Source organism: Protopterus annectens, chromosome 12.part0 (assembly GCF_019279795.1).
Source record: "Protopterus annectens isolate FY-2018-M chromosome 12.part0, PAN1.0, whole genome shotgun sequence".
Taxonomy (NCBI): Eukaryota; Metazoa; Chordata; order Ceratodontiformes; family Protopteridae; genus Protopterus; species Protopterus annectens.
Window position 1 is genome coordinate 364814602 of NC_056746.1, and position 25305 is coordinate 364839906.

General features: G+C 41.1%; 1 protein-coding gene across 4 annotated transcripts in view; it reads left to right on the top strand.

Moving 5' to 3' along the window:
* Positions 1-25305, top strand: part of RHBDF1 (rhomboid 5 homolog 1) — a 1247410-nt gene that overhangs the window by 281750 nt on the left and 940355 nt on the right. The window lies entirely within an intron of this gene.

Sequence of the window (25305 nt, forward strand, 5' to 3'; positions counted from 1 at the left end):
TACTGGGAGTTTTAATTACAAGCGTGGGTTGTAGTATATAGCCATAGGTGCCTGTCAGTAATGCAAATGCAGTCTAGTGAGAGACTAAAGTACAACTTTCAATTATTGGAAAGTAGAAGCGCGAGTAAGGAGAATGCCGAAACATTATGTTATAATGAATATTTTGGTGTTTGGTATGTGTGTGTAGGTGTGAGTGTCTGCAGGTTAGGGTTAGAATAAGGGCTAGAGAAGGGGATAGATTCTGTGTTATGTATGTATTGTGTTGTATGTTTTTTAGTGTGAGAGAGTATTTTGTTAAGTGGTACTGTTACAGAAAGGGTGTTTTGTAATGTAATATGTAAGGTTAGGGTTACAGGCAGGAGTAGAGTGAGGGATGGTGCATGGGTAAGGTGGTACGGGGATGAAGTAGACACACAAACACACACACACACACACACACACACACACACACACACACACACACACACACACACACACACACACACACACACACACACACACACGTGAGCTGACACATGATCTGTAAGCTTATTCAGTTAAAAAAGAAACCAAAAACAAATCTTTTGCTGTAGTTGAAGTACTGTCAGCTCTTGATTAAAACTTTCTTTGCTTAAATGAACTTGCAAAACACAAGATGTTTATACCACCTTTAAAGTTAACAAATGGCTAAGAAGATTTTGTTATGCTGTTTTCTGACTATAGAAGGAAGGTAAGTACATTATTAACAGTTGTGCCTTTTGTAATAATTTTTAATTTTTGAGTAGAGAATGTTAGTGAATGGGGCCATCCTTCTGTCTCTGTATTTTTTCTCTGAAGTTGATGAGATGTCCTGGTATTTTTGCAAGTGTCAGATACTTCAATTCATTTTTACTGGTTTAAATATGTCAGCATTGTATGCTAGACTTGCTATAGTTTTAATACAGATTTTGGAACAGAGAATAAAAAAAATAAAACATGTGAGCAGGGGCTGTTTCAGTCTAAAGTTATTAGATTTCTGTCTTTGATGTTAGTAGACCAAGTTATGGGACAGACCTGAAATGGTAAACTGACCTGAAGTGGTAAACTGCTGGCACTGATTATTAAGGATGTGGAGCCAAGACTTTTAGAATTGCATACCGGCATCCAAGCTGTTGGCCGTCCTACTTGATTTTTTTTTTACCCGCATTGCTCAAATTTATTTTTCAGATTTTCTGTAATACCTCTCTCTCAACTGTCCATATTTTTGGAGAATGACCAGATTTTTGCCTCATATGTTTTTGTCTGCTTCTCATAAAATTTGTGTTTTTTTGGCAAGCCATTCAAAGTTGAAGTCACTAAATGATGGCATACATTTTAGCTTCAGAATTCATATCAATTAGAAAATGCATGCAAACACAGATTCTGTTATCCTAGCCACTTTCTAAATGTATAAGATCAATATTTAAAATCTATCTCGGTTTTGCGCCTTTGACCCACAATTATATTAGGCTTTGTCCAGATTATTTGAGCTAAAAGGTTGAGAGGCATACTCCTCTCCAGCCCTAACTGTGTAAACTCTTTAGGGTGCTAGGGAGGTGTGCGCAAAGGGTCATCTGCAGAAAAGTACTGTCACTTCTGCAAGGGGCATTTCCTCAATGTGTCCCTCATCCTCACCACAGAGCAAAAGCAGTGGTCTCTCTTGCTAAGTATGCTCCCAATTGTACGCAACCCCCTCAAAATTCCCCCTCCCCATTGAAAGGATAGAAGTTAATGTCCTTTCTTCTCCCTCCCTGGCCAGCTTCCCCAATGCCAGGGATGCTAATCAAACCCTAATAATATGGGTCACAGTAAAGGCTTCATCCACCTGTATCTCAAAATCTGGATTCCCCACTTGATGTTTTTGATTTATATGACAACGTCCTGTACTTTTGCTTCCCTGTTGCAACTTTCCTTTTCTCCATGGCATTTATCCTAAATACAGAATTACAGATTTTACTCATGCATTACATTACAAGCCTTTAACTGAACTGGTTCTTAGGTCCATAGGAGTCACTAGGCTAGCAGCCCTAGAGCCTTTACAAGCCTAGCCATGTTAATCCCAAGTATTCCCATTTGTTCTTTTTTGGGTAGTTTGCAGAATGAATTTATAAACATAGCAGGGTCTGTGCTCAACACCAGCTATCCCTGTCCTTGGACATGGGTACCACTCCAGGGGCGAATTTGCGGTCTCCCATCCAATTATCTAGGTTGCATTTGAATAGGGTCAGTGAGGAGCTCTGTTTTATGTGAATAGGGAATCTGTTCCAGAGAAGTGGCAGTCTCTGGGAGACATATCTGTCTCTCCAGCATGAGCTGTTAATGTTGCAAGCTAGGTTGAGATCCCTGGAGTGAGCGACTCTTGAGCCATTTGACTTGTGGATGTGCAGCATTTCCATTAGGACAGGGTTGGAAATTGTCCTATAGGCCAGGCACAAGTCACCTCTCAGCAGTCTATAAAATACAGAGTAAAGTGATGGGGCTTTCAGCCTGCCCACACAGGTCATGGTTTGGAGTCCCTGTATTTTCTCAGTGAGAAACCTCTGAGGTCTGTCCAGCTGCTGCAGGCATCTGGTGAGATACATGCAAAAGGGTGCATTATACTCTGAGTGGTCTGTTGAGGGTCGAGTACAGTGGAGTTATGACATCCTTTGACCTGGATGCTATGCCCTTGCTTATGAGATGCACTATGTAGAAGGCTTTCTTTATCACTTTGGAAACTTGGTGGTAAAGTTCAGATTGCTGTCAACCTGTGTTCCCAAGGCTCACATCACTGGGTTGGAACTCAGGGGGGCTGCTGTCAATATTGTAATTTGTAGGGAATTCCTTTTTGTCAAAGGGAATAATAATGCATTTTTTGCATATAGTTTTAGACCATGGCTTTCACACCAATCAATTTTTTTTGTTAGCCCTTCTTGTAATATGTTCACATTGTTTGGGAGACTCAGTGATTGCTCCCAGATTGCAGTCATCAGCAAACCTGGTGAGCCAAAGGCCATCTAGTTTGGCCTGGACTTCTGAGAAATAGATGCCAAAAAGTAAGGGGCCTAGCACAGACCCCTGTAGTACTCCACTGGTGTCAGAGGTGCAGTCACCAATTTTGGCAGAGTGTGTTCTGTCTTTGAGCCAACTGGTGACCCATTTGCTAATGTAAGGATTAATCCCCATCTGGGAGAGTTTCTAAATGATGCCAAAGTCGGTAACTGTGTTGAAAGCCTTGGCAAGGTAGAGATAGGCTATGTGCACTGTCTTAACCTTGCCCATGGCTTTGGTGACGTTCTCACAGAAGTCTACCAGGTTTAATAAGTATGACCTACCCTTAACAAAGCCAAACTGGGTTGGGACCAGCGTTTGGAGGTCACTTATGTCCTTGTTGATAAGGTCCATGATAATTCTTTCCGTGGCCTTGCAGATGAGGCTGGTTAGGCATGTGGGTCTGTAGTTCCCAGGGTCAGTTGATGGCCCTCCTTTGTGCAGTAGGATTATTGTTGCTGTTCTCAATTCTGCAGGAACCTAGCCACTTCTCAAGCTATGATTAAATATGACACCAAGTGGGTCCACTAGGTCTTGTTTTAGATTGTTTAGTAAGCAAACCTGGGATATTATCTGGTTCCATTGAGGCTGTATTTTTGGCCTTGCCGAGTGCAGAGATGAGCTGTTCTCTAGAGATACTAGACAGAGGACTGGTGTCAGGTATGCTTTGCAATATGGTAGGTGGGGATAGGAGGTGAAGTTTGCTCTGAAACTGTCAGCTAGCAGTTGGCGATATGTTCTGGTGTAGTATGAGTGATCCTATCTACAACCAGTTCAGCACATTGCTGGGCATTCCCTTTTAGACTTTGGACGTAGTTAAACAATGCCTTACAATTATCCTTGGCTAGAGTTGCAATTTTAGTTTCATAATTTGCTGTAGAAGACTTTTCTAAAACCAGTAATAAGATAGGAAGCATACATTACTGCTAGCTCACGTGTATATTTTTAACTTATAGTAATGTGTTTGAAACTGGCACTCTTGTGTTGGAGAAAATTTTACCCCATTAAAAATGTGCCTATACACCATATCTTAGATTGTGTCTACATGCAAGGGACAACCAGCCAACAAAATGAACAACTTTTGGAAGCTCTGGCAACATATGTGCACCTGAACTCTGATTTTTCAGAAATCAAAAGAAGATTCCATTGGTCAAAAGCCACCAAACAGTACCTACGTTTCCATATGGTATTAATTCAGTTTCTCAGTAGCAGTTTGTTATGAAATAATATATATATATATATATATATATATATATACACACACACACACACACACACACACACACACACACACACACACACACACACACACACACACACACACACATTTTTGGCAATAGTGTGATTTACACTTAAAAATTATGGAGATGTAGAGTTAATAATATGTAACAAAGAAGGTGTGGGGGTGAAGCCCCATGTATTACCCCAGTATTGGAAAGTGTTTTCCTAAGTCTTAAACTCACAAATTTGGACTGCAATGTGATTGTTTAATTTTGTACATGAGCATGCATTCCATGATGTACCTCCTTTTTTGGTGGTCAAAAAGCTGACGGGTCCCAAATAGGTGATATTATTATAGACACACCCTTTTTCTCTCATACCACAGGCATGTGCCATCTGTTTTAGTGAGAGGCAGTATCATACAGCCCAGTAGTTAGGCTATGATGACTGATATGGCACCTGTCTCATGGCTGAGTGTTTTGCCATTTAAAAGGGGAGTGGATGTGTGATGTTGGCTGTACTAATGAAATAACACGGGGCAGCATGTGTCGGACATAAAAGGACTGAATGCATTTGAAATTCATACCCATGCATGCTCTAGCTTATATGTGTTATACAATTCTGAATGGCTGCATTTGGTGTATTAGAATTTATCACAGCACACTATGGAAATATATTTTTGTGGCTGATCTTGATGCTAATAAATCAAAGTCAAAAGGAATGCTTATGATGAAACTAGGAGGGAATTTGAGGAATAAGGAGAGAGTAGGGTTTTTGATGCACGGTGGTAGCGTTGTTACCTCACAGCAAGAGGTTCTCCCATTCGATTCTCGGCGTGGCTTGGGAGTGCCTTCTGTGTAGAGTCTGCATGTCCTCCCCGTGGTTGGGTAGCGTTCAAAAGACATGCGTGCGTAAATGTCTTTGTTGAAGGTTGGGCGTCGAGCTGGCACCTTGGTGTTTCATAAAAATCTACTGCCAATCATTAGCAGACCGGAGTTCCGCTGTGGCGACCCCTTACCGGGAAAAAGCCGAAAAAACAAACAACAACAATCCTTAAAGAACAACAACCATACAGAATATTACATTTATAAAATCTCAGAAAGTATTCTAACTTATTAAAGACTGTAGTGGCTTTTTGTATCCTTCCATTTAACACTCATAGCTCTTTATGGTGTCCAAACCTTTTTTTTGGTCTGACTTCTTTAACTAAGTGACATACCAGCTAGTAATAGGCAGTATTAAAATGGGCAAGGAGTTACTAACAGAATAACATTAAGATTGTTAATCTAGGATGGCCTACAGAAGAGAAATGAATTATTGTTTGTCACTTAACTATTCATATTTCTATTCATATTTTCATAACTGAGAAAAATATGTGCTATTGAGGGATATGGTGTGAAATGCCATGTTGTAAACAGGAAAATGCATTGTCAATGTCCATTTATATCACACTGTACTGGATATATTGCTAGTTGTTTGTAATTATGGAATTCACAGAAACCTGGTTCAAAGCTGTGGAGAGCACCCCAGCCATAACAGGTTACTTATCCTGTCATACATTCTGACCCCAAACCATAAGCAGCAAAGCAAAAGGAAGTGGAGTTGCAATTTATATTAAAGACATACACACCTCCAGGCTGGCAAACAGTATGATGCACAGGAGACACTCCAGGTGCAGTTAACCATTGACAAGACCCCTGTTCAAATCATAGCTAGCTATAGGCCCCCAACTTTGACCCAAGATGCCCACTCCACCTGTCTGGACCTCTTCAAATCTGTCATGATTCAACCCTTTACCCTGACCCTGAGTGACTTTAACTATCCATCCATAGATTGCAAGAACTACTCATGCCAAAACACAAATGCCCAGATATTCCTTGATTTCGTTAATGTAAATACCTTGGACCAGCTGGTCAACACCCCCACAAAAGGTGATAATATTTTGGACTTGGTATTAACCAACATAAGTGACCACTGCAGCATCCCTACAGTGTCATCCTTCCTGGTAAGATCCGACCACATAGTGGTCACTTTCGAAGTCACCATCTCCCCTGACCCCTCCCAGCTAAGGTCAAATAAAAAAACTTCGCCAAAGCTGATTACAATCTTCTGAGGGAAGGTAGCCCCCTCCCCCTCCATAGGAACTGGCATGTTTGTCAAAACCTACACCAAAGTACTATATGAGCATTTATATAGCTGCATAGAGTCAGGAATACCTGACAGGACAAATCCTCCTCCTCAAGGAAGAGTGAACTTGTCTGGTGGACATCTGCAATAAATAAACTCTATAATAAAAGGAAATAAATGTTGTCCAGGACCAAGAAGGAACAGGTGCTTAATTGGAAGCAATCTCTTCTTAGCCTGAGCAAGTAAATGAGAGCACTAGTGAAATCCTCCAAAGTAAACTTCAAGTCCAAACTGGCCACATCTACTATAGACAATCATAAGGCCTTCTTCACATATGTCCGTAGTCTCAAAGGAAACACTCAGATCTGCTCAGAACCAGTGGTCAAGGACACCACATATACAAAAGCCATAGATATAGCCAACCTACTGGCAAACGGGTTCAGTGAAAACTTCTCCCCTCTGTCCCCCCATCACTAAATCAGGACATCCCCAGCACCTTCCCCCCTTTCCCTTATCCCTAGGGAGCAAGTCATCACTGCCCTCTCAAAGGCAAAAAATACAGCCTCCATGGGACTCGATAACATGCCAGGCTGCATCCTACATGAACTCAGACAGGAACTTGCAGCACCATTAGACACCATATTCAGCCAAAGCCTGAGTACCGGCTTGATCCCAGCCGAGTGGAGGACAGCCATTGTCATCCCTTTTTACAAAGGTCGAGCATCTACCGATCCAGGAAATTATAGACTCATCAGACTAACTAGCCTGATCTGCAAGGCCATGGAACAGATTATCCTGGACCTCATTAACAAGGACATTGGCAATGTCCAAACACTCGATCCCACACAGTTTAGTTTCATCAAGGGGAAGTCATGCCTGTTATATTTAGTCGGCTTCTTTGAGACAGTCTCCAAAGCCAATGATGAGTGGAAGACGGTGAACACCGCCTACCTTGACCTGGCTAAAGCCTTTGATACTATTCCCCACTTGAGTATAACAGATAAACTCTCGGGGCCTCTGTTGTTTGGGATATACTTTTCTGAGGTGCAGGCCAAGACCACTGGGTTATGGCTGACCAAGTTTGCAGATGACTGCAAGCTGGGCGCTGTCATCAATTTCCCTAGTGAGGTGGACAGCCTCCAAGAGGGTCTCACCCAAACAAATAACTGGTGCCAGAAACATGGCTTCAAACTGAATGCTAAAAAATGCATCCTCATCCCCTTTTGGGAGAGTGATATCCCCACAAATTATCACATTAATAACAAGGTCCTACGTACGCAATCAGTGAAATTCTCTTTCATTGTGTTCATCCTTCTGCCATATTTTTGGACTTGGAATTGACTAAGAGCATCAATGGAATATCTTCTAGAATTTATAGGAAGCATGCATATTCCAACCAGTTTGAACATTTGAAGAGCGCACACAATTATAATAATCATTAGTAAGGATATCTTATCTAGGGACAAGAAGGTCATAACATCCCTGTATTCTTCCCTTATAAGACCCATTATTGAGTACCGTGCCCTTGTCAGCATGTACCTCACAAAGCACATGCAGCAGCTGGACAGACCACAGAGGTTTCTCACCAGGAGAATCCAGGGCTTCAAACATCTACCCTACACAGATCAGCTAAAAGCTCTGTCCCTCCACTCAGTTTCATACAAACTCCTCAGAGGTGACCTCTGCCTGGCATACAAAGCAATCTCAGACCCCACCTTGATGGGACTGCTGCATATCCGCAAGTCAAGCTCCACTTGAGTACCCCACACACGTGACCTCTGCCTGGTCTGTGACATCAATAGGACTTGTTGGTAGGACAGATTTGTGTCCCAGGGACTCTCCCTTCCATGGAACAGACTCCCTCTCCATGTCAAGCAGAGTACCTACCTCATTAACCCTTTGTAAGCGCAACTTGGTTAACTGGATAGGGAACAGAAAATACACCCCTGGGATTCCATCTGTGTCCCTGCTGGTTGTCGGAACATGGGCTAAATTCTTGGCTGGGCTTGTAAAGGTCTCGGAGCCAATAACTAGCCTAGTAACTTCCTATGATGATTTCCATATGTACTTAATACTTCAAAAAACAAGTGACTTACAAACTATTGCATAATATCAGGTTAAAACTTAGTTATTACTGGAAAAAACTGTAATTAATATTCACACTATATGTCCCACATCTTGAGAGATATGCAGCATTGTTTATATTGCTAATTATAGAATTAAGCATATGTTTTCATATTTCTGCAAATATCTCAATACATATGCACTCAGAGGAATTTCTTGCTGTTATGTGAAAAGCTTATGTCTGTAAACAGAAGTGTTCTAACAGTATATGTCTAGCTTGTACACTTTGCAGGATATTACAATTTGTGAAAGTTTTGCAAAAAGTATAATTCCATGTTTGTGTGCCTTAGAATATATTATGTAATTGATGGAAAGACTATGAATGCGCTGACCGTTATCACTACAAATAATACTGCTTACTGATAAAATTCCTATTTGTACAGTTGTAATGGCGTTTGTCATTCCCAAAATATTTGCATTTGTTTATTTTATGCTTTTTAAGTGGATTTTTCAGAAAATACTCCAGAATGCAAGGATGTGTGTACACTGCTAGAGGTGTGACATTCCACACCGCATAGGTCTTAATGAGTTAAGAGCTAAGCCCAAATGTGAATGCAGAAATAGAAAAAGTAAATTTACCATTAGAGTTAACTGCAAGCAAGGATATAGAAAATAAGTAAGAGTAAGCAGGAATTTACTGGAGAAAATTAGCAAAGGAATCAAGGTATTGAGAGAAAATAAATAGAGGGAAAGGTAATAGAGTAGAATGAGGGCTAGTAACAAAGTCCAGAAAGTTTAGGATCTTTGCTTGGAAGTGTTTGCATGGGTATTTTTATACCCCAAGCAGACTTCAGTGAATTTTTCCTCGGTTATTTAACAAATGCTGAAGGTGTGACTGGAAGGAGAGACATAATTTTGAACATCTTTTTTAAGAATGTGATGAGTTGGCAGATTTTAAAAATTCCTTACAAAATTCTTGGGGAGCAAATTGTTAAAATTATTCTTTGGGGCTGGGACATAGGATCTGAATTGCCTAGACATCGTAAGGCCTTATTAAGTTTAATGCTACTGGCTGCTAAAAAAGTGATTACTAGAAAAAGGAAATCAAAATCTAAACCAGCTATAACCGAGGTACTGCTTATTATAAAGGAGTAAAAAAGCACCCAAGGTGGGATCTTTAAAAATGGAAAGGAGTTTACATGGAAATGTATGGAATTTGTGGGAACAATGCATGCAGAATAATGTTCAGGAGGAGGAGTAAGGTTTAAGGGCAGAGTGACTGAAATTGTTAAAACAAGAAAAGATTTATATACTGCATAAAAAATGTTTACTATGGTTTGTTTTCTGTTAGAGGATGGATACCTGTGTCACTGTCTAAAATACGATTTAATAAAGATATTTAAAAAAAAGATTACATTTACTTTATTTTGTATAATAACTGAAAAGAGGTATGGGTTATATTAAATTCTTGAGTATTTTATGAATTATTGTACTTATGACTACAAGTGGAAAACTTCCTGCCTGTTCAGAAATCATCAGTTTCATGGGACATTAGTATTTCTGTACTGAGTTTGATGGGTTAGGTAGATGGGAAAATATTTTGTATATTTTAAACTGCTAGTAGATGATCATAAGCCTCTAAATATATTTATATTTATATTTAAAAATCAGTGGCAACCAAGGATATATTTGTATTATCCCTTAAAAGAGTGCATCAATTTATGGTATGTAGTTTAATTCTAGACAGGCATAGTAGAAGTTGTCAGTGATAGTTGAGTGTAACTTTATGTTTTGTCATCCTACAGAAGGGATTTTGGCAAGTCATTTATGCGAGAAAAGTTACTCACTGAAACATTTCTAAACAGAAACAATGAGCAAATGAGTATGCTTTCTACTAGAATGTGATAAGTGGCTGGAAATTATGACTTGTTTATTTTTACAGTGTGATGCCTCTGGGAATTTCTGTTTTCCTTACAAATGGTTACACATTCCCTGTTAATTCAAGTGGGATGAATGTGCGTTATTTTGTGATGCATTTTCAGACAGATGGGGAGGTGGAATAAGTCATTGTGAACCATATGAGTAATGTGATAGCACAGATAGTAGTGTGGGTGTTTATCAAGTACTTTAAAAGTATGAGAACATACAAAGGAACATTAAAAAAACTGAGAATCTATAATTTAAGAGCTATAATACCATATTAGGGAGAGTAAATGGAAATGTATGTGTTGTAAAGATTAAAAATGTAGTGTGTAATGGAAAAAAAAGCTGAGGAAAGGGGAGTTTGATTGAAGGAAATGTTAGTTACTTGATTTTCACAAAACATAAGGGGCATTTAGTTGAGGTTTATAATTTGATGCCTGCACCTTTTGTATGTTGAAGCTTGATTTTAGCTGTCCTTACTGACAAATGTAAAAGGTTTAGCATTCACCTAAGTTACTAATGGATCAGGCAGGTGGCGCCCTGGTTAATGTGTCATTTGGAGTGTGAGACTTTAGGAGTGCAACACCTCCAGCCCCCATCCCAGACATTCTGAAAGCATTGTGAATCGGCAGCCCCTTTATCAAACTCACTGCTGATGTGATGTTGAACTTCATTCATGAAGATGGGAAGATACAGAACTTGTTCTCTTCTGTGCACCCAGTCTGTACCCACAGAACATCAGAAAGTTATTGCTGTAGATTACAGAAGAACAAATTCAGATCACAGATTGCTTGGCTGTTCTTCTTCATTGTATTTTTCCCCTACCTTTTTGATAAACTAATTGTACTACTTAACCAACAGCTTATTTTTTCTGGCCCCTTCCCTAAGAATTGCTTTGTCTATCACACACTTTTTTGAATTCCACAATTATTTTGAACTGACTACCACTTCAGGGTGATGGTTCCAGACACACACTATCATTTCTGGGGAAAAGTACTTCTTTTTAGTTTGCATGAGGCATCCAGCCTTTGTCTTCAGATTGTGCTACCTTGTTCTCATTCATTTCTTAATTCATTTATTTACTTATTTTTAAACACGTCACCACTTTAACTCTGCAAATTCCATTGAGTTGCTTAATTTTCCATTATGCCTTCATGAAGTAGCCTTACCAGAAGCCTCTGCTTTTAATTTCACATCACTACGTTTCCCCTCAAGAGTTCAACTTTTTAACAGTGAAGAAACCTTGAATCATGATTATTTTGGGGATTCCTAAAATACATAAAAATATCATGTATCCCCCATGCAACTTATTATTTCTGCCAAAGGTGCAACCTTTAGCAATTTTTTTATTGATCAGAAGTTAAAAACATCCATGGATAAACTTCCCAGATTAATAAAAGATTCCTGGAAATTCTTGGCTAAATTGAGTGATGTCCCTGTGGAATCCAGTGATAGTTTTGTGACAGGTGGCATTAAAGACTTGTTTACTGGGTTGGATTGGTTTAGAGTGATTGTGGCCACTCAAATGCAATTTTCAACACAGGAAATTAATATTATTTGTTTATTTATGGAACTAGTTTCACAGAGGAACTACTTGGTATTTGAAGGAGAATATTTTAAGCAACTGAGTGCGGTTGCCATGGGGGCAGCCTGCACCTCAACAGTTTTAATATAGGTCTTTGTTACTGGGAGCACAGTTTTTTTAACAACAGTGAACACAAGTTTTTAAGAAGTTATCACAGATTTTTGGATGGAATTGTTATAACAATTTTTTGTAGTATTCTAAGGACACTGTCACTTATATGGAATTCTCTTTCAGTGTGTTCATCCTTCTGCCATATTTTTAGACATGGGAAATCATCTATAATTTATAGGAAACATGCATATTCCAACCAGTTTGTACATTTGAAGAGCGCACACAATTATGGACAGAAACTTGTTATTGTGAAAGGACAATTTATAAGGGTTTCCAAATTAAGATCCAGTGAGATCATTTATATGAAGGACTGCCAGATACGTATGGATATGTTTCTTGGCAGGGGCTATCCTAGTGTGTTGGAAGACATCTGGGAGTACGTTACAAGGAACAGGGATGTTAAGCTTGCCACTATTTTGAGGTCATCATGGAATGTTATGACAGTAAGGGCAAGGACTTCTATCCCCAAGGCATTAGCATTACACTATTCCAATGATTTTCAGCACATCATGGACAAAAATTGGACTTTACTTTTGGAATTTTGGCTGGAGTTAGCCAGAAAGAAACACATCTCAATTTCAGATTTAAGTCCAGAAACAATATTGTCTCGCAATTGGAATACAAACCCTGGGTGAAATTGACTTACAAGGCCATGGTTAAGTGAAAATTTTCCTAGGGTGTTGCAGTGCTCTGATAAATTGAATTGTAATTGTTGCAGTATTTTCTTTATTTAGCAATATGTAACTCCAGCCCCAGTTTTTATGTGGGAAAACCTGGTGGAAATTATCTAAGAGGATACAGGAATGCTGCTCTATAGTATAAAAACTAAGGATATGAGAAATACCCTTTTCAAACATTTCATGATTTGTGAACATTTTAAAAAGTTTCCAGAGAAACATACTGGCAAGTATTGCAGCACCAGGCTTAACTGACTAAACTTCCCTAGCAGCCATCCTGAGGAAATGACATAATAAACTTACATGACATTGGCTAGTTTTGATCACACAAACAGAAGTTTTTAGTATTTAAATTCTGTTTGGGGAATTTGTTTTTATCTGATTTACAAGTATATGAACAGAAGTGCTAATTTATTATTAAAGGAACAATTTTGGTGAAGTATCAGTGATTGTTGGTGCATTTTGCTTTGTTCATTCTAAACTCTTCTATTTTATTTCATGTGATAGAGAAAGCCATGTAATGAATTTGTTCCCGTCCTCTGCTTTTGGCATGACTTATGTCCTAACAGATAAAAGATTTCCAGAACAGCTCACAAGAATTCAACCAGCATTTTGATAAATGTATATGAACAGAGAACTTCTTGATTTCTTCAGGTGGTGCCATATTCCTAAGGGAATTGAATATAAAGTAGCATGTTATGCCAAGCAGTTTGCTCCATACGAAGTCCAAAACCTAGGCCTCTATCATTCGCCATTAAGCATATATTAATGGGGACTGCTGGAGCTTTATACTTCAGTCGAAAAGGGACTTGAACTTGCTTCAAAAAATAAAAAAAATGTCATTACTGTGTATTGTTGAAAGGTTGCTAACATACAGGGCTGAAGCATTAGAGTAGCCCATTGAGTTTACGATAGAGTTGGCAAAGCAGCTGTTTCACCTGTATGCAGATTTAGATACAGCAGGTAGTACCTGGTGAGAAGACAGATGTAGCACTAAGTTCCACATACAGCTAGAGCTGTACTGCATCATCTGGGAGTCATGGGAAGGACGCCAGAACTTCGTTCAAGCACATTTGAGTGATGTGCAGGCCATCTCTGTACTTCAGTGGGAATGGCTTGCACAGACTCCTAAGTATAAAAAAAAAAGATTTAAGTCCCTGGTAGGCTAATGTCCCTGCAGCTTTATCCTTTGTTATAGATGGGGAAAATGTAGGCATAAAGGTCATGCTGCCTGTCATGGCAGCATTCTGTTGTCCTCCCCAGAGTAAGATCGTGGTCAGATGGGGCCCTAGGTAGGGTAATGGACACCCCCCCCCCACACACACACACACACACAAACAGCCATTCTGGTGTCCCATTACTTGTCTCTGTCCCCCCAATTACCATAAACACTGTTCCAAACAATCAACATGCATACTATTTTCTTACATACTTTTGAAATGAAGACAGAGATGTGGATTTAAATTAAATATTTTACTTTAATTATTCTTTGTTGACCAGGTTAGTCCCACTATGTTAGTAGCCTCTTTTCAGGGGATACCCTTGGAGGCATTTATATTACTAGGGAAAATTTGGCCAGGACATCAGAGAACATCAGCACCTCCCCTAAAGTGCATTGCAGTGTCAGCAATTCATCTTCTTGGTGTGGGAGTAGAATCCAAAGCCTTCTGCACAGAAGGTGAGTATGCTACCTGTTGTGCTACTAACACTGTTTTAAAATTTTATAGCACAAACACTGATGGCTATTTGCTAAACAAAACAGTTGCAGATTGAAAACAGGCTCAGCATGAGCAGCAGTAAACTTATTTTTCCTTGGAGCTCACATTCATTGAAAATGCATTGAAATTCACATTCAGTGAAAACGCGTGGAATCTCACATTAATTGAAAATGCATTGAAACTCACATTCTTTGAAAATGCACCCAACATCCACCTGGCAGATTGTGTACCTTGGTCCCTAGGCTGTTTTCAAACCATGGGCCCTCTGCATATGTTTTAGGACCATACATAAATGCATGTATTATTTGATTCACCTTCCTGATTTAATTTATTTCTTGTTAAATACAGCAAATTGTATTAGAATGCATTTTAAATTTGTAGTTTTGAACATTTTTTTACATTATGCAGTGAAATGTGTGAACCAATAAATAACAAAAAATACCCATTTCAGAACATTTCAACCAACACTAATGAGTAACTGTAACTGTACAGTCTGATAATGGGTGTAGAGGGTTAAGGCTCTTGTCTCCTGTAGCTAAGGGTACAGTGTTTGAGCCCAATCAAGTTAACTAAACTGCCATCCCTAACTAGGGCATTTTACTAACTAACCTTCCATCCCTATCTAGGGCATTTTACACACACACACACACACACACACACACACACACACACACACACACACACACACACACACACACACACACACACACACACACGCTTCCTAGAGCTTTTATCTTCATACTGCTGTTGAAATAATCAGTAAGGGGGTTCCAGTTCCAAAGCTTATAACTGCAGCATGCATTAAATCCTAAAGCAGCAAGACATATACATAATGCTAATCCAAAGCATTTCATAAATCAAATCTCTAGTGTTGCTGTGTTTGTGTGTGCATCGTAATCCTAAAGCAGTAAAACGCATGCAAACCAACACAGAGAGACTGCATCCTTAAAGCAGTAAGTACAAAAGCAACATGTAAAACACTTTTATTTCTTTTTTAAATTAATGTTATGTCTCCCCCCTTCAGCCAGCAGTAGGCAGTTGCCTAGGCTGCCTATTGCTGGATCTGGCTGTGGTCCTCCCTACTGGTTGAGTTATATAGGCTTTAAGAATTTGAGTTATGTCTGTAAAGTGTAATAAATACATTAACACAGGTTATCGTATTAAATGTGCTGACCAGGTAGAGTCACTACAGTATTTATTTTTACAAGAATAGTGCAACAAGCAAAAAATGTGCCAAGAGAATGCCAAAGTTGAAGAAACCAAAATGTGTCATTAAGTATTTGGTAATTATCAAGAAAAACTATTTCTAAAATTCAGGAGAAATCATTATGAAGCTAACCTATGAAAATATTTTGTCAGTGGCACAGCAGGATGCATACTTATATCTGGTGTAGAGGGCTGTGGGTTATATTCCCACACCAGGCTGAGCAATTGCTGACACTGTGGTGCAGCATAAGGGGGTGCTACCCTCCTGAGTGTGTCATCATTCGGATGAGATGTTAAACTGAGGCCCCAGCTGTTTGAGTTGGTGGTATGAGGTGGATGTAAAAGATCCCATGGCACCTATCAAAAGGAGTGGGGGAATTTTCCAAATGCCCTGGCCAAATTTCCCCTAGTAGTATAAATATCGCCTTGTTTCTTGCCTGAAAAGAGGCTACTAGCCTAGTGGGACTATTCTGGTCAACAAAGGATAAATAAATAAAATAAATGTTAACACTCTAAATACTGTACTCTGCACTGAAGTCTGTTGTTGAATAAATACTGGGAAGGAGGCATACGATTTCATCACAACCTAAACTTTGTATGTAGCCAAACAAATGATTACATTTATTTAACATGAACAGTGAATGACTGCAGCTATAGATTATGTACCAGTATTACAGCTGAACTATTCTCATTGTTTCTATTTACCTGAGAAATAGAAGGAAATTATGTTTCTCACTTTTTCCCATTTTTCAAAAAACTCTGTGTTCGTATCACTCTGCACATAACACTTTATGCTTTCAGTGAGATGCTGAACACATTGCAACTGAGTGCTCTTCCTTATTGCTCCTGTTTGTCCAAAGAACAGAAGGAAATAAATATGTTTCTCATAAACACTCCTCCGGTTTCTGCCTCATTTCTCAACTGCACCCGAGTATGCAATTTAGAATATTTAATGGTAGGAATTCATCTGAGAAATGCTTAGCTGTAATTTCTGTGTGATACAGTACACCTGCACCAGGATAAAAAAAGTGGTAAGTACTCTGCAGCAAATCCCAAAGAAAGAAAAAGAAGGGCATAGCAGTAATGTTTTTAAATACCTCTATTTAATCTAGGGTTTAAAAAGACAGATGTATGAAATAATAATGTGATACAGTTTGAGGATGTAATGTGGACAGACAGAGAATTGTAAAATCGGAGTAGGCATGCCCAAGATGGTATCAGGCTTAGAAAAGGAGACAAAAACAGTGCCACAACTTGGGTGTGTATGTGTCAGGGGCATTCTTAGGAGGGGTACAAAAAACTAAGATATTAATTAAGAATCGCATCATCTCCAGTAGGTAGTTTGGGGGGGGGGGGTTGGTTGGTGTAAGTCTTTTCTGTGCAAAGAAAGAGTTAAGAAAGTAGAAATGAGGAATGATGGGATAGCAGGAATGCATAGTAAAGTTATATTACTGAAATAAGAGTATTAATAGTAAGCTGGAGATTGTTCCAGTCCAGTAAAGCTGTACAAACAATCGTCTGTTCAGCATTCATCAGATATGAGAGACAAGTTTAGTGAACTCAGTGTAATGCATGTAAAATCCTGTTAGGATAAATGCAGTATATTAACCAAGGCAAGATACTGCATTCATACAGAATTGTACATATTTCCTGTGCTTATATCCTGTTTCTCACCCTCCTGGGATTATCGCCCTCTGTAGCATTCAGCGTGCTGCTGGTGAGTTCTGTAACATAACGTTTCCCCTCATTCCTCTCATTACGTTTATTGCTGACTTCTTACAGAGGCTGAGAACTAAGGAGTCCCTGTAGAAATCAATGTATTTTTTTTTCAAGACAAGTACAGGAAAACAATATACTCTTCTGGAGAAGAATGTTTACAGTTCCAAAACCGAACAGTAAACCTGACAGTTACTCTTTGGAAATTCAAGGTGAAGCAAACACAGGCAGGAAGTATTAAACCCACATAGTTTATTTAGAGGGATAAGCGCTTTCGTCCCAAACAGTTAATTTATCAGGAACTTCATCAGAAACAGTATAGATTCATCCTACACCAAATTTATGTAAGTAAAAGATGACATCATATTCTGTCTTGGAGCCCAAATGTATAAACACACCCCCTAATAGAAATATATGAATATGCATATAAACACTATATTAGTATCAAGAATTTAAGAATGTATAAATAAAAAACAGTTATACACAAAAGGCATAAAAGCAATATAAAATATGAAAGAATTAGAAAATTTTAAGAAATGCAAACACGATTACTATAAAAAACTATCTTTTGAAATTTCCATTTTAAAAGACTACAGATAGAGATACTTTCATTTAAACCTGGCCAGTATATGGAATTCAGGCACATTTGCCATATTAATTCCAATTTTTCAAAAATAGGCCCATGCACCACGTCTTTCTGATACAGATACAACTTCTAAAACAGTAAATTTAAACATGTGTCCTGATTTAATGTGAGATGCTTTGCTAGTGCATTCACTTCACAACAATCTTTAATATTTCTCAGATATTCCCCAATCCTGTTTTTGAGTTTATGTTCTGTCTTCCCCACATAAAAACATAAACAGTTACAGCATAAAGCACAATAAACAAATTGCTCACTGTTACAACAGCATTTATGGGGTATCTTCACCTTCATATTATTGATTTGTAAATGTATTTCCTTCAAAGATATAGGGGCAAAATTTACACCTACCACATTTATACATGTATCTCCCAGTAAACGGAAGGTGCTGATGCTCAAAGAAGTTTTTTAAATTAGAGCCTCTTCTAAATACACATGGGTCTATCCCCCACAAGCTCCCTAAGATCCCTGTCACCACTTAATAACTTCCAGTTTTTATTCAAGATGTTCTTAATATGAAATGCATCATTTGAAAATGTAGTGGTGAAACTGGAATGGAAGTTCTGTTGTGGCACATGTGCCGGGGTATTCAAATACAATCCACTTATAGCTGTTACATACTGCACAGAACCGGCAATGATGGTATCTGTAACAGTAGATCTGGTTATATTCTGATTAAAAGTAGGATTTACGATCGGTAGAAAGTACTCATTTCACCTCTTATTCATAACTTCCCCATCAGCTTATCTATTAGATTATTAGAGTACCCCCTCTTAGAAAACATATCCTTCAATTTCAAACATTCATTCTCAAATGACTCCCACAAGGTCACCATATAGGCTGCCCTGACAAATTGGCCTTTAACCACAACCCTTTTTTTGTGAGAAGGGGTGACTGCTACTATAGTGGAGGAAACTATTGGAATGTGTTTTTTTTATGACACATTTCTGCTAAGAACCTGTAATTTATATTGTCTTTCTTCAGTAAAATGTCCAAGTATGGAATTTCAATATCACTAATAGTGTGTGTGAACTTCAAGAATGTGGTTGTGTTATTAATATAGTGCAAGAATGGTTCAACCTGATCCCTTGGTCCCTTCCACAAAATAAACATATCACCAAGAAAACGGGTATATGTATGGCAAAAAGGAAAGCATGGTGAATCATTTAAAAATCGCCTTTCCCATTCGAGCATCACTATATTAATGTAAAGGTACCCCACAACATGAACCCATTGCCACCCCTTGGGTCTGGATATAGTATTCCTTCTCAAAAAGAATAAAACTACATTTAAATGCCATGTCCAGGAGTTGTTCATACATATTAATTTTTTGTTGTGGAATTTTCTTCAGATATAGGTAATCACAGAACCATTATTCCCCTATTTCATGGAGTATAACTGTATACAAACTGACCACATCAACTGTTATCAGTAAAAATTCATTGTCATATATTATATTATTCATTTTTCTTAACAAATCCCAGGAATCAACACATAAATGGGGTTCTCCCATTAGATGTATCTTTAATTGCATGTCTAAGAATTTCACCAGTGGGTGGGTTATTGAACCCCTGCCATCCACTATTAGGTCCATTGGGGGCTGATATATTCTCTTATGTAATTTAGGTACCCTGAAAATAACCGAGGATGTTAAGTTGTCAATCTCGCCTTCATTCTTGCTGGATGGGTTCGGAGCCGAACCTCGGCTCCGACTCTGCCTATACTAAAGCTCGAGAGCTAATTTTACCGGCTTGAGGCAACCCTATATCCCATGATGCTAGGCGGTAACTACCCAGATCTCGTTTGCCGCTTACGCTAGCGAGGTTGCTCTTTTTACCGGCTCAGGTTAGTGACTGTTTTTTCTCACAAAAATCCTATTATTTTCCTTAGTTTTTCCCCTAGTATACTTTTTAGTCTTTTATAGGCTAGTTTCTGTTAAATTTAAAGTTTAGTCTCTATTTTTTATCCCTTATCCCTGTCATACTCCCTCCCCCTAGGTTAGGCCTTAGGCCCTTCCGTTTTAGTTTAATTCCCTCACAGGGATTCTTTGTTGTTTCTGTGTTCCCCTGTATCCCTATTTGTTGGGGTGTGTGTGTGTGTGTGTTTTTTTCTCCTAACTGTGGTTTTCCTTTCGACTTCTCAATGTCGAAGGAGACAAAGGTCTCAGGCTTCAAGAAGTGTGACTCGTGCTGTCAGAAGATGTCTCTGACAGACAGTCACACTTCTTGTGTTTATTGCCTGGGACCCCTGCACCTGCAGGACTCTTGCTCAGTGTGCCATGCTTTTAGCCCTAGAGTCCTGCAGGAGTGCAGGAATAAATTGATATTAAGGGGCTTGTTAAAGCCCGAAGGTTCCCCGGCTAAGTCTGTGCCGGGGAAGCCTTCGAAACCACTTAAACCATCGGCCCCGAGTTTCAAGCCCTCAGATGGTGGTTCATCACCTGCGACATTATCAGCTCCAGCTGGAGCAGATACCTCATTATCGCAGCTACCTGCATCGGCTCCTACTGGAGCCGATACCTCTAAGACTCTGTCTTCAAAGTCGGCTCTGGCTGGAGCCGACGTGTCTTCGGCTCCATCGGCTCCATTAACCCTGATGCCCTCCGCACGAAAGAGGTCCAGAGCTCCATCACTGGAGTCCATACATTCGGCTCCGAAGTCACGGTTACTCTCAGAGCGGAGCCATCGGAGCCATTCCTCTCGGTCATCCAGACTTTCCGATCATGACCTTGAGAGAGTGGTAAGTAGACTATTAAAGTCTCAGGCACTGGCCCAAATGCTTCATAGCCCGTCTCATCAGACAGCGGCTACGTCCATACAACAGACTATTCCTCCTTCGACTCTACCCCAGTGTTCGGAGCCGGAGCTCCTCGGAGCCGTGACAGTTTTGACGTCGGAGCCGATACCTCCCCCTTCGGCTCCGTCATCTGCTCCGATCTCATCCATGGTGGAGGGATCCGGGCGCTTGGACTCTCTCGCCGGCTCCAAGGGGGCAAATGGCATCGGACCCTTGTTCGACCCCGTTCTCCCTCTCGGAGCATCGGCGTTGGTGAGTTCGGCCCCATTGGCTTCGGAGCCATCCTTGTCGGTGCCAGCTGGGGTTCCTAGCTCTTCGGAGCAGGAGCTCTCTAGCCTGCCTGACAGGGGCGCCTTCGAGGTCATGAGGAGCGTATTGGCCCCAGTGCCTGCTCTACGGTCAGCTCCATCAGCTCCTCCCACAGTAGTGCCTGCTGATGTCTCTTCCTACTCTCTCGCCCCCGGCCATCGAGACCCAATGCCTCAGGTTTCCCCATTGGGAATATCTTCCTCTTCCGAGGTTTCCCCTGATCCGTCAGGTGAACCCGCGTGTAAGAGGACATGTAAGAGGAAGCATGTGGACTCCCCCGAGTCCGTCACATCTGATACCGACTTGGATGAGTCGGAAGAATTCCCAAGGTCCCCCTCTGAGGATGTCTCCTTCTCTGACATCCTTGAAATCCTTAAACAGAGGGGGAACTGGTCTTCCTTTAATCCTTCCGAGGATGAGTCGGTTTACCTGGAGGCTTTTGGTTCTCGACCCTCCACCTCCTGGGTGTCTCCGCCCTTCGAGCCCCTTATGGAAGTGGTGGCACGGAAAGCGTGGACAGCCCCTGACTCGTTGGAACCCACCCCATGGAGGCCTTCTAAATTTATAACAGCCCCTTCTGATAAACAATTTTTATCCAAAGGTGTCCTAGTTGATGCCATGGTGGTGGCGGCGGCCACTAAGAAGGAACTGGCTGATCCTTCAGTACCTATCCATCTGCCTAACAAGGAATCTAGGACAATGGATAGGTACGGCAAGCAGATGTTCTCATCAGCGACCTTTGCCATGCGGTCGCTGAACTACTTATGCCACTTCACCTGTCTTCAAAGAGACATTCTTAAAGAACTGGGTGAGGTCCTACAGGATCCATCAGCTGCTGGGTCTCAGGAAAAAATTAACTCACAGCTAGGAACCCTGAATTCTATTGTCAACTCCTCCATGCGGCTTATTTCATATGCAGTCGATGGAGCGAGTAGGGCCGCAGGCACAGGTGTGGCTTTGAGGCGTCACGCCTGGATGCGGCTTTGTAACTTCACAGACCCCTTCAAGGCATCTTTCACTAACTCCCCCATTGATGGTTCAGCGTTGTTTGGACCTCAAGTGAAAGATACTTTGACCAGATGCGAACAAGATGGCAAGAGTCTTTCTGCCATAGGAGTCCGTTTTTCTACCCTATCTAGACCATATCCTAAGGGTCAAAAGGGTGGAAAAATGTGGTTCCGTAAATCACAAGGAGTCACGCCTGACACAAGAGGTCAGTTCACCCCTAGAGGCAGAGGGGGGAACAACAACAACAGACGCCGCCCAAGAGGCAGAGGGGGTCCACATAACCAGGGTAGCAGAGAAACCCTCTCTGACAAACCCTTCCAGCATCCCTGAGGTGTTGCCTGACTGTCCACCTTCAGAGGCAGTCGGGGGAAGATTAGCACTGTACCTACAAGCCTGGCTCTCCCTCACTCAAGACAAATGGGTACAGTCAATCATATCCGAGGGTTACAAAATCCCCTTTATGCAAACCCCAGTGATTCAAATGGGGTCTCTTCCAGACGTTCCACCCAGTCTAAGGGAACAAGCAGCACTAGAAATATCAAAGCTGCTAAAAAAGAGAGCCATCCAGCCAGTCCCAGCAGACCAGCTAGGATCCGGATTCTACTCAAAGTTCTTTTTGGTACCAAAAAAAACAGGGGACTGGAGGCCAATATTGGATCTCAGCAATCTAAACAAGTTTGTAAAAAGAACAAGGTTCCGGATGGTCACCCTACAGTCCATTTCCACTTCTGGGCAAGGACAATTGGATGTGCTCAGTGGACCTTCAGGATGCGTACTATCACATCAAAATGCACAGGCGCTCCAGAAGGTTTCTCCGCTTCAGGCTGGGAGCCAGTCACTATCAGTTCAGAGCCCTGCCCTTTGGTCTCACTACAGCCCCCCGAGTGTTCACCAAATGTATGGCAGTGGTTACGGCTCACCTGAGACGTCAAGGATTCCAGGTGTTTCCATATCTAGACGACTGGCTCCTCACTGCCACCACCAGGCGTCAACTTCTTCTAGCCAGAGACTACACCATCCACATTTGCAAAGAGCTAGGTATCTCTCTAAATTTTGAAAAGTCTGCCTTGTCACCTTGTCAGTCTATTACCTTCATAGGCACCACCTTGGACACCATTCAGCTCTCAGCAAAGTTAACGGAGCAGAGAGTCTTAGATATTCAAAGTCATGTTCACGCCCTTCTTCAGAACACAAAGTTCAGGCCAGGTATGTTCTGAAGGTGTTAGGTCTCATGGCAGCAGCCATCACGCTCCTTCCCCTTGCCCGCTTTTACATGCGGCTTCTTCAATGGATGCTTTTCTCCCAGTGGTCCTTCCAACAGCTCCCTATGACACACAAGATCCTAATAACTCTATCTTGCAGAAAACATCTGTCTTGGTGGATGGTCTCCCCTCAAGTCCATCAAGGCAGACCTTTTACTCCCCCCCCCCCACCGGTCACCACAGTCACAACGGACGCCTCCCTGATTGGGTGGGGGGGGCATTTTCAGGGCAGGACAGTCCATGGCACATGGCAACCCTTCGAATGCCACTTGCACATAAACGTCCTGGAGATGAGAGCAGTGCTTTTGACGTTGCAAGCGCTTCAAGACTCTCTTCCCCTGGGGACGATTGCAATTCAGATGGACAATATGTCCGTAGTATGGTATATCAACAAGCAGGGCAGAACCAGGTCATATCCCCTGTGTCGAGAAGCACTCAGACTCTGGCAATGGGCGATCTCTTCTCAGCGGTTTCTGATAGCAACGCACATCCCCGGGAAGTCCAACGTCATAGCGGACAGGCTGAGCAGAGCTGTTCTCATGCCTCACGAGTGGTCTCTCAAGCAATCGGTGACGGACAAATTTTTCGGAAGTGGGGGTTTCCTTGCTGCGATCTTTTTGCAACACCACAAAACAGCAAGTGCCTCGACTTCTTCACACTCTTCCCCCTTCCAGGTCATCCCCCCAGAGACGCTCTAGTCCAAGATTGGCCTCGGGGACTTCTTTACGTCTTTCCGTTAATCACACAAACAATTCAGAAAGCTACCGCCCTGAGGGCCAAGATGATCCTCATTGCCCCTTATTGGCCTCGACAGATATGGTTCCCTTTCCTGCATCGTTACCTTTTGGAGCAGCCTTGGCATCTGGATCCAATGCCAGATCTTTTGACCCATCAATCAGGGCAGCTGCACCAATCCCTCCGATCTCTCAACCTCACAGCTTGGTTGCTCCACTTCCGTCCCTAGCCAGGCTTCCTATGATTTCAAATTCTGTCCATGATATTATCGTAGCTTCCCTTAAATCTTCCACCAGAAGGATCTATGCTAGTAAATGGCAACGCTTTTCCTTTTGGGTAGTTACCGCCTAGCATCATGGGCTATAGGGTTGCCTCGAGCCGGTAAAATTAGCTCTCGAGCTTTAGTATAGGCCGAGTCTGAGCCGAGGTTCGGCTCCGAACCCATCCATCAAGAAAGAAGGCGAGAGAAGACAACTAACATGGAACGTTATGGTAGGTGCATAACTTCTCATTATGGGGAATTCTACTGACAAAAAGTGTAGTTTATCGATGGTTATTAAACGTCGATGAATAAATCCATTAAAAAGTGCCATTCGTTTAATTTAATGAACTCTAGTTATAGGTGGGGGTATTCAGGATCAACCTCATTTTTTGATCCTTATTCATGATGACCATGCCACCCCTTTTATCAGGTTTCATAGTTCTAGTCCCCACAGAATGCTTAAGAAATTCTCTTTAGTCTATTTCATCATTACTCAGATTGCACTTTTGTCTCTTATTATTATTGTTTGTACATAGCAGTCTTATATCCAATTCACAAACCTTTTCAAAAATCTCTAAAGCCAGGTGAGCGGGGGAGGGTTAAAAGTACTAGAGATCCTAAAGGGATCCACGAACCTGCTCAACATTATGAAAAATGACATTGAAGTTAAGCTTCCTCACATATTGTTTGAGGTCAATTAATGTCTGCACTAAATTCACAGATTTACTTGGAATAAAGGTAAAACTGCGGTGGTGGTGCTGCGGTAGCATTGTCGCCTCGCAGTAAGATGTTGTCCTGTTCGATTCTCAGCTAGACCGTCTTCTGTGTGGAGACATGCATGAATGGGCGTACCTTCGTTGAAGGTTGTGCGTCAGGGCCGGCAACTCGGCACGTAAAAATCTACTGCTAGTCATT